The sequence below is a fragment of the Pteropus alecto genome, unplaced genomic scaffold, assembly GCF_000325575.1.
Source record: "Pteropus alecto unplaced genomic scaffold, ASM32557v1 scaffold413, whole genome shotgun sequence".
NCBI classification, from domain to species: domain Eukaryota; kingdom Metazoa; phylum Chordata; class Mammalia; order Chiroptera; family Pteropodidae; genus Pteropus; species Pteropus alecto.
In genome coordinates this window covers 3,142,704-3,151,318 of record NW_006434120.1, presented here as the reverse complement: position 1 = coordinate 3,151,318, position 8,615 = coordinate 3,142,704, and the positions used below count along the sequence as shown (strand labels likewise).

Sequence of the window (8,615 nt, the reverse complement as noted above, 5' to 3'; positions counted from 1 at the left end):
CTGTCACTCCCCTCCCCCCACGTCCCCCTATCTCCGCGCTCCCGCCACATTCTGCCCGCAGCCGCCCACTCGCTGACACCCTTATTACCCCAACCTTATCTCCTTGCATTTTTAGCGATTAAAATGAGGGCGTACCCAGTGACCACTCTCTGCACCCCCCCACCGCCTGCCGGTCCCACAACCACCTCTCGAGTCCCGCTCGGTTACTTCAAGCTCTTACCGACTGCGCCAACCCTGGCGAAACTCCGCTGACTGCCCTTTGCTCGAAGTAATTTTTGGCGATTTTTTTAGTGATTTTTCTGTGGAGTTCTAGTGGCGATATACTCTCGGACAGGTTATCCCGCCTCACCCGCTAGATTGATGAGATCAGGCATCACTCGAAAATGGCGCCGAAAGCGCTGAGGCTCCTCATTCAAATTCGTTAGAGCCAACCCCGCCGCCCCGGGGCATGCCGGGAACGCGGGCTGCCTTCACAGCTGTCAATACAGCCTCTAACCCCCCCTTCTGGCTTTCCCAACACTTTTGCGCACGCGCAAACTCCTACTCCCCCCAACCCCCCGCTCAGTGCACATGCGCAGTATTATCGTTGTGCGCCGCTCTCCCATCGCTTCCTTTGGTAGCAATCCTACCTCTTTTTCTTGCGCGTGCGTGCAGCTCCTTTACTCAGCCGCGGAGGTGGAGGGCGGGTGGGGCCTGTGGGCCCGAGGGTCCATAGATGACGTTATCAGTTCATAGGCATTTAGTCTGGTGTTCGAGGAAAACAAGGGTGCAGCTTAAGCGAAAAGAAAAACGTCTTATTGCTAGTGTCTAAACTCATAACAGCAGAATGTGTTTCCGACTATGTGTATTATATGGATACACATGTACTTAAAACAGCGCTGCCTGTGTGCAGAGCTCTTGCTGTATGTCAACGCTTTACAGGAGTTATCACACTTAAGCATCAGAGCAACTTCATGAGGTAGGTACTATTATTATTCTCAGTTTGCAGACCAGGGAACCAAGGGTCATAGACTTAAGTATATTTGCCTAAAGCAGCACAGGTAGCAAGCACGTGGATGAGTGCATCTGTCAGATTCTGGAGCCTGAGCCTTTTACCCTTTTCCTTCCAGTGCGATTCAACCTGAGCACACACAGGAGGCGTGGTTTCCCCTGCTCGACGTGTGTGTGCGTGCGTGTGTGTGCGCGTGCGTGCGCGCCCGTCTGAAGGAGTAAATTTTCTGGAGTCCTTCCCAGTCCTGGGCTGCCTGTTGAGAAGTCTCCTTAATCGAATCCAGCTTCCCTCACCATCCTACTTGTCCTTAAAAATTCTTTCGGTTTGGGAGAGGTGAATGGGTGAAAGGGCAGGCTTTGGGTGTCATGGCTATTAAAAAAAAAAAGGTGCGTTAAGTGAATTGAATCTAGCAAACAAGGGTTTCTGTTGTGCGACGCACTGATAAATATCTAGTTGCCATGTATTGCGTGTACTCTGTGATGGGCACGGTGCTAAATAAACAATTTATGGATCAACCCTGTTTATTGCTAACAACCTCAGAAGTAGGTATTATCATTTTACACACGAGGACACCCGAAGCTCAGATTAACAAATTCACTCCAAAGGCTTACAACTAGTAAGCACAAATCCTAGGCAAATCTGTGTTCACCTTTTAAAACGGGGCGCTATGATAGGACAATAAATGATGATAAAGTTGTCAATATTTTAACACCTTAAAAACCTCATTTGCTTGGGAGAGTTATTCTACCTGCCACTAGGCTAGTTAAGATAAAAAAAAATAAAACCTGCCACTGATCCTAAATGGTTACAGTTTAAGAATATTTTTAACTGGTTGCTTTTTCCGATTCCAAGGTATAATGAAATTTCTGAAGAATCCAACATTTTAAAATCAGGGGTATTGCTATGTGCCCCCCCCCCCAAGTTTTTGTTGCAAAACAACTTGTGAAGAACCATAACTGTTTAAGTATATGAAAACATCTATCACTGTGAGGGTTAAATTAGACAATGGATATGAAAGTGCCTGAAGCACTAAGAAGTAAGGAAATGGGAGAAGGCGGGCACAATTGCATTATTGAAACGGATTTTAATAATTTGAGATCAAGAAGTAACATGGCTGAGTAGTATGTGTGTCTTACATCTGTTTCCTACTTTTGTGCACAGATTGGGTGGACTGTGGAATCAAACTCTTCATTTCAATTTCATCTCTGCTACTTACTAGCTGTGGTCCTACACGAATTACTTTTTCTCACGTTGAATTTATGTAAAAGAAGTAATGCTAGTATCTCAGTGGGTTGTTGTAAGGATGTAAATGAGCTAATATATTAAAGGCATTTGAACAGTGCTTGGCATATTAGTAAATATTAGATAACAGTCTTTAACAGTTATCTTTTAAAATGGCTTCTTTAAGAGTGTTTTAAAAATCAAACGATAGTGTCATGTTCAAGAGTCCCTTAAAATGATAAATCATGCTGATGTAAGATTTTGCCAAATATGGGTAATGATTTGTCAGTTGAATAAGAATGGTAGTTTGTCTTACCATTCCACAAGAGTAACATGGAAATGGAATGGTTTTATTGTTTTTTTTTTCTAATTATTACAGTTTAAAAAATCAGGCCAGTCTAAACTTATAAAGTAAAAACTATCCAAATTTCTACTTCCAGAGATAATTACATATTCTTTGTATTTAAAAAAATATATAATTTACTTGTCAGAAGAATTAGCTAGGAGAAGTCTAGATAAGTGACATATATGGGGAACTTATTTGCAACATTGGTATTGAACTTCATAAATTGGTAAATTTTTGATCTAGCCCTCATTTACTAGAGTCTGTCAAGAGAGTGAGTATATAAAATTTATGATGTTGACAAATAATAACATCGAGTACCTACTACGTGTCAGGTACTGTGCTAATAAGCATGTATATATGCATTTCCCCTTGAATCCTTATAATAACTAATGAAGTGGGTGCAATTATTATTTTATTTAGCACAGACTAAAGTTTATATGGAGGTTACTTTTAGATTTAAGTCCTGTTTTGTTTGAAATATTTAATAAACCCCAAATCCTTCATTAAATCTTTTCAATTCACGAAAATGGGAGAAAACAAAATCAAGGAGCATGGTTTCTATACCTGAACAAGAAGCCCAGCTGGAAAAAATGTTTTGAAAATGAAGAATTTTATGTTTGACCACAAGGGGGTGTAAACTCCTGAGTTGAATTTTAAAAGAAAAAAGAAAAAAGGGTTTTACTTCAGACCATCAAATTCACAGGTAAAAAAAAATAGTAAGAATACCTTTCCTAAATTTTAATACTCTACAAAGTGATGTACTCTATGAAAAGAAAAAATCGAATTATTTAGGTACTAAAATAGGGCAGTTTTCAGCTTTCTTTCATCTCGAATACAGTGAAGAGTTCATCATCCTTTCTCCCCACCCCCTTTCACCACCCCAGTTTGTCTCTGCATACTCCTCTTTACCTGTCGTAAGAGTAGAATTGAAGTCATAATTTCAAATATGAGGTTTTACTTGGAAACTGGAATGCAGTCATCAGCTAATGAATAGTAAATATGCATAGTGTGGAGAACAGAGACTTTGTACTTTCAATGCTTGTTTTGTTATTTCTCTCCTGCTATTTCTAATGAATAAACTATGACTGACAGAATGTTGGCTTCAACATATTAACTTATTTAGGTAAAATTGTGAAAGCTATAGGTCTGTTATCTTTTAAGAAAGAATGAAAACTCTTGAAAAACATTTTGAACAGTATCTTGAAAACTTAATGTGTACTAGTGAATGTTTTAAAAACAATTTACTTAGATGAGTACTTTTTATTTTCCTATTGGTCTTCTCTGAGGTGGACTTAATTTTAAAAAGCCTTTTTATTTGGAAATAATTTCAAATTTATGAAAAGTTGGGAAAATAAAAATAGTTCGAAGAACACTCATATCATTTGCTTGCTCTTATGCACAGTGTCTCTCTTGACATTTATGTATCTTTAGATACGATTTTTTTCTGAGCGATTTAAGTTACACACATTCTGGCCCTTCACTCCTAAATACTTGAGAGTGTATTTCCTATCAACTTCATAAATTTACACTGAAATACTTTAATCTGCCATCCATATTGCAGTTTTGTAGGTTAGTCCTTGTATCATTTTTCTCTCCAGGATGGGATCCAGTCTAGAGTCAGGTACTACATTTAATTGTCCTGACTCTTTAACATCCTTTACTTTGGAACATGTCCCCAGCCTTTAAAAAAAATATTTAATTACCTTGACATCTTTGAGGAACGCAGCTTGTCCCCCCACCTCCCTTTTTTTAAAAAAAATAAATTTATTTATTTAAATTAGTTTCAAGTATACAGTACATTGGTTAGACATCTATAATGTTCATAAATGACCCCCCCAATTCCTCACCTTCCTTTTAATGGAATATTTATTTTGTTTTTGTTTGATGTTTCCTCATGATTAGATTGAGGTTATGCATTCTCAACTGGACTACTGTGCAAGTCCTTCTCAAGGTATCACTTCTGGAAGCATATGAAATCCATCTATCTTTCACTGATGATATTAATTTTGATCACCTGGTCCATATGTGGCTTGAATTTCCATTGTATAGTTACCGTACTTTTTTTCTTCCTGGCAATTAATAAGAAATTTGTGGGAGACATTTGAAGATATATCCTGATCTTCGTCAAAATTCTCATTTAAATTCAGCATCAGTTATTAGTGATATAATTTTACCATGATGGTTCCAAAAGGATTCAACCAATCTAGTACTCCCTCCACATTTACCGACCACTTGGCCCACAGCATTCTATTGCAAAGAGTCCTCTCTTTTCCCCTATTTATTTATTTATTTATTAATTATCTGCCATTAACTTATGAACTCGTTTTTCCACTTCTGTATTTTTTCATGTGTACTTTCTATCTATATATATTTTGTACAATTGTTTTCTGAACCAGTTGACCTTTCATCTCTAAATATTTAAGTCTATATTTAATTATTTTGGTGTTCAAATTGTCCCAGATTTAGCTAGAAGAATCACCTTGAGTCTGGTTCCTGGGTCTTTGTGACATGCCTACATAATTTTTTTTTGAGCACTTCCTTACTTTGTAATATAATAAGATGTTCCATGTTTATCTTGTCCTTACCCTGCCCCATCCCTGGAATTTGCCTCTTCTCTATGGAACTCTGTTTCCTGTTAGTGGAGAACAATATTAGAGACCAAGGCTAGGGGTGCTCATTGCTACTGTTGTGTCTCTACTTCTTGGACCTTTCAGATGCAGAACTAGGAAATGCATGTGTGTATGTGTGTATACACACACATAAATAGGCACATACCAATATATACACATATGTTAATGGCATGGGTTTAATTTTAAGTTATTTTTATTGTAATTATACTTGAGAAGATGTCATAGCAACGTTTATAAAGTTCTGAACAAAGGCAGTGAAATCATAGTCTGCACAAACCCTCATACAATTTTCAGGTTCCCTTTTAGTCAATGTCTGTATATCTAATTTTATAGGGTTGTAGTGTGAAATTGTTTTGTCTTTTTCAACTTAACATAAGTGTCTGAGTTACTATATCATTTTACAACCTTCATTCCAAATTGCTCTACTACATATCATTTAGCTGATTCTACCATTCATCTGTTGCTGGTATATAGGTTGTTTCCAATATTTTGCTATTATAAATAATTCTGAACTGAACATTTTTATGCATATGCCTTTCCTAATTGACTTTCTCACTTATTTGCTTATTTAATAGATGTCCCAGATGTAGAAATACAAGTTCCCCAAATGCAGGTATGTTTTGATGGGTTTGATATGTACTGGCACACATAATTAATCAAACATTTACCTTATCAGAATTGGATAGAGATGAAAAATATGTAGTCTCTGTTAGCAAGAAGCTGAGAGTCTAATGGAAAAAACAAATTTTTTAAAGAAATTATAATTTGATAAATTTAGAGGAGGAACATTTAACTCAGGTTAGGTATAGGTGTTTCAGGAAGGCTTTTTAGGATGAGGTTACAGTTGAGTTGTATCTTGAAGGATAGCTTTGTAGAACTATCTTGAAGAATACCTTAATAGAGCTTTTAAAGGATTGGAGTTATCCCAGTGTAAAAGAGTAGAAATAGGCCATAGAAAGCATTTAAAGCAGAATCACTGGAGTGTGAGAAAACAGGGAGGTTCAAGAAAATTCAGGTATTTAACGTGATTTATTACCGAGGCACCTTTGGACAAAGTGAGAAAAGTTAGCCTGATCAAGTGGATAGAGGCTAAACCATGAAGGGCCTTACATGTCACCTTTATATTGATGTAATTGAAAAATCTTAAACCAATGAGTAACATGATCAGATTTATATATTAGAAATTCACTTTAACAAGGGTACTGGAGAACAGATTAGAAAATGCAAGAGATTAAAAAAGAAAACTGTTCTCATGTTGATGGTACAAGTAAATAAAGGTTGGTGGGAATGTAAATTAAAACCGCTTTTGGAAAGTAATTTAGCAATATATAAAAAAGGTTATAGAAATAGTCACATCTTTCCTGCCAGAAATTCCAATTTCAGGAATCTAGTATAGGTGAAATAAATCCAAAATATGGAAAAAAGATCCTCATTCCAGCATTAAATATAATAGCAAAAAAAAAGAGGGGGTAGGAGAACGAAATGTCTAATAGTAGAAAGATTATTGAGTAGATTGTGGAATGTCTACTGCATTTACTATTATCATCATCACAAAATGATGCATACCAATGTGGATAAATGTTTATAAGTGCAAGATGTAAAGAAATAATGAGCATGATTACAACTACTAAAAACACACAGAGAAAAAAAATACTTAAAAACTTTCAACTCATATCAAGGTTTTCTGATCAAAGTTAAAAATATACATGTTAAAAAAACCAATCTAAAATTTGGAATCGTTGACATCACCAAACTGTACTTCTAAGTAATACTGGTGTTCAATGAGCTAGTCCAGTGATTTTGAAACTTTGAAAATTTGTTGTAAGTTTTAGGGTCTAGAGACCCTTTCTCTAGAATCATGCACACATGTGAACAGTTCACATAATTTCAGACATGGATGGTTGATGAACATCCTGAAGAAAAATAGAAGAAAAATTATTTATATACGTATGGTACCAGAATAATAGTCCTCCCAAAGACGTCCATGTCCTATCCTCCAGGATCTGTGAATATGTTATGTTAAATGGCAAGGGTTGCAGGTAAAATTAAGGTTTCTATTCAGATACCCTACATAAAAGTAGATTATCCCAGATTATCTGAGTAGGCCCTTTGTAATTACAAGGTTCTTCTAAAAGTGGAAGAGGGAAGCAGAAAAGTCAATGTCAGAGCCATAAGATGTGAAAAAGACTCAACCAGTTATTACCCGTTTTGAAGATAGGAGGGGGCCATAAGTCAAGAAATGAGGACATCCCCTAGAAGCTGGAAAAGCAAGAAAACAGGTTCTTCCCTAGAGCCTCCAGGAAGGAATGCAGCTCTGCCCATATTTTGAGTAGCCTACTGAGACTCATTTTAGACTTCTCATCTCCATAACTGTAAGATGATAAATTTCTGTTGTTTTAAGTCACTAATTTTAGGGTAATTTGTTACAGTAGCAATAGGAACTAATATTCACATAAACGGCCTTTTTGTCTGTGTTGATGTGTGGCTGAGGTAGTGAATATGTATGTATACATACATATATAGATATATTTCCTGGTTTTGAAAGTTTCCTGATAGCCAGGACTGTCTGTTTTTGTCCTGTGTCTTTAGCATAGTTATTGGCATTGATAAATATTTAATGGGAATGAATGGTACTCAGCAGAGGGAGTCAGGATCACCAATTGCTCTGCCATCTGAACATATTTGAGAATCACTTGTTTTATTGTATTATGGTCTATGTATTCTTATTAACTGTGGGTTAAAATTGTGAAGAATAGTCTACAGCCATGCTACCCTGAACAAGCCCAATCCTGTCTGATCTCGGAAACTAAGCAGGGTTGGGCCTGGTTAGTACTTGGATGGAAGACTACCTAGGAAGACCAGGTGCTGTAGGTGTAAAAATAAAAAATAAAGGATTGTAAGTTGACGAGGTCCTTGCAATCTATGAGGTCAACCAAGGGTTGCCTCTCCCCCGCCCCCCAAAAAAAGAAAATTATGAAGAATATAAAATGGTAAATATTTGTTCTGGATTGAATGTGAAGGCTATTTTCTAATTGAAATAAATTGATATTTACTGAGTATCTATTATGAACAAGGCATGTTTTAAGGCTGTTTTGTACTTGTTTATTATCATATATTTAAAACACTGTGCTATAAATAGCTATGCTTAGGATTTTCACCCTCCAGAAATATTATAACTACTAAACTAGAAGAATTATAATAAAGGCAAAGAGGACAAGATTTAATAATGGCTGGTTTAAAAATGCTTATAACCTGTGTCCTGGATCCACAGCTATTTATTTTCTATGAGTTTTTAATTTTCAAATTTAATATTTACTTGAAAATTTCAAATTAAACTTCTAATCATGTTAAGTATATATATGTACTATATATATATACACACACACACACACACACACACACACACAGACACACACACACATACCAA

The 8,615-nt window shown here is 36.4% G+C and overlaps 2 long non-coding RNA genes and 1 pseudogene across 6 annotated transcripts in view; 2 read left to right on the top strand and 1 right to left on the bottom strand.

The window, feature by feature from the left end:
- LOC102889645 overlaps positions 1–437 on the bottom strand; it is a 65,320-nt gene extending 64,883 nt beyond the window's left edge. For 2 of the 5 annotated variants that reach the window (XR_439126.3, XR_001516623.2), the window contains exon 1: positions 221–428. This is a non-coding gene — a long non-coding RNA (uncharacterized LOC102889645). Of the gene's footprint in view, positions 1–220 lie in introns of all 5 variants that reach the window. The other 3 variants (XR_003045474.1, XR_003045472.1, XR_003045473.1) reach the window with 3 other exon arrangements.
- A 194-nt stretch (positions 438–631) lies between these two features.
- LOC107195471 overlaps positions 632–8,615 on the top strand; it is a 22,067-nt gene continuing 14,083 nt past the window's right edge. The window contains exons 1-2 of the long non-coding RNA XR_001516624.2: positions 632–958; positions 5,764–5,801. This is a non-coding gene — a long non-coding RNA (uncharacterized LOC107195471). The remainder of the gene's footprint in view (positions 959–5,763; positions 5,802–8,615) is intronic.
- On the top strand, positions 7,944–8,062 carry LOC112477485 (annotated as a pseudogene).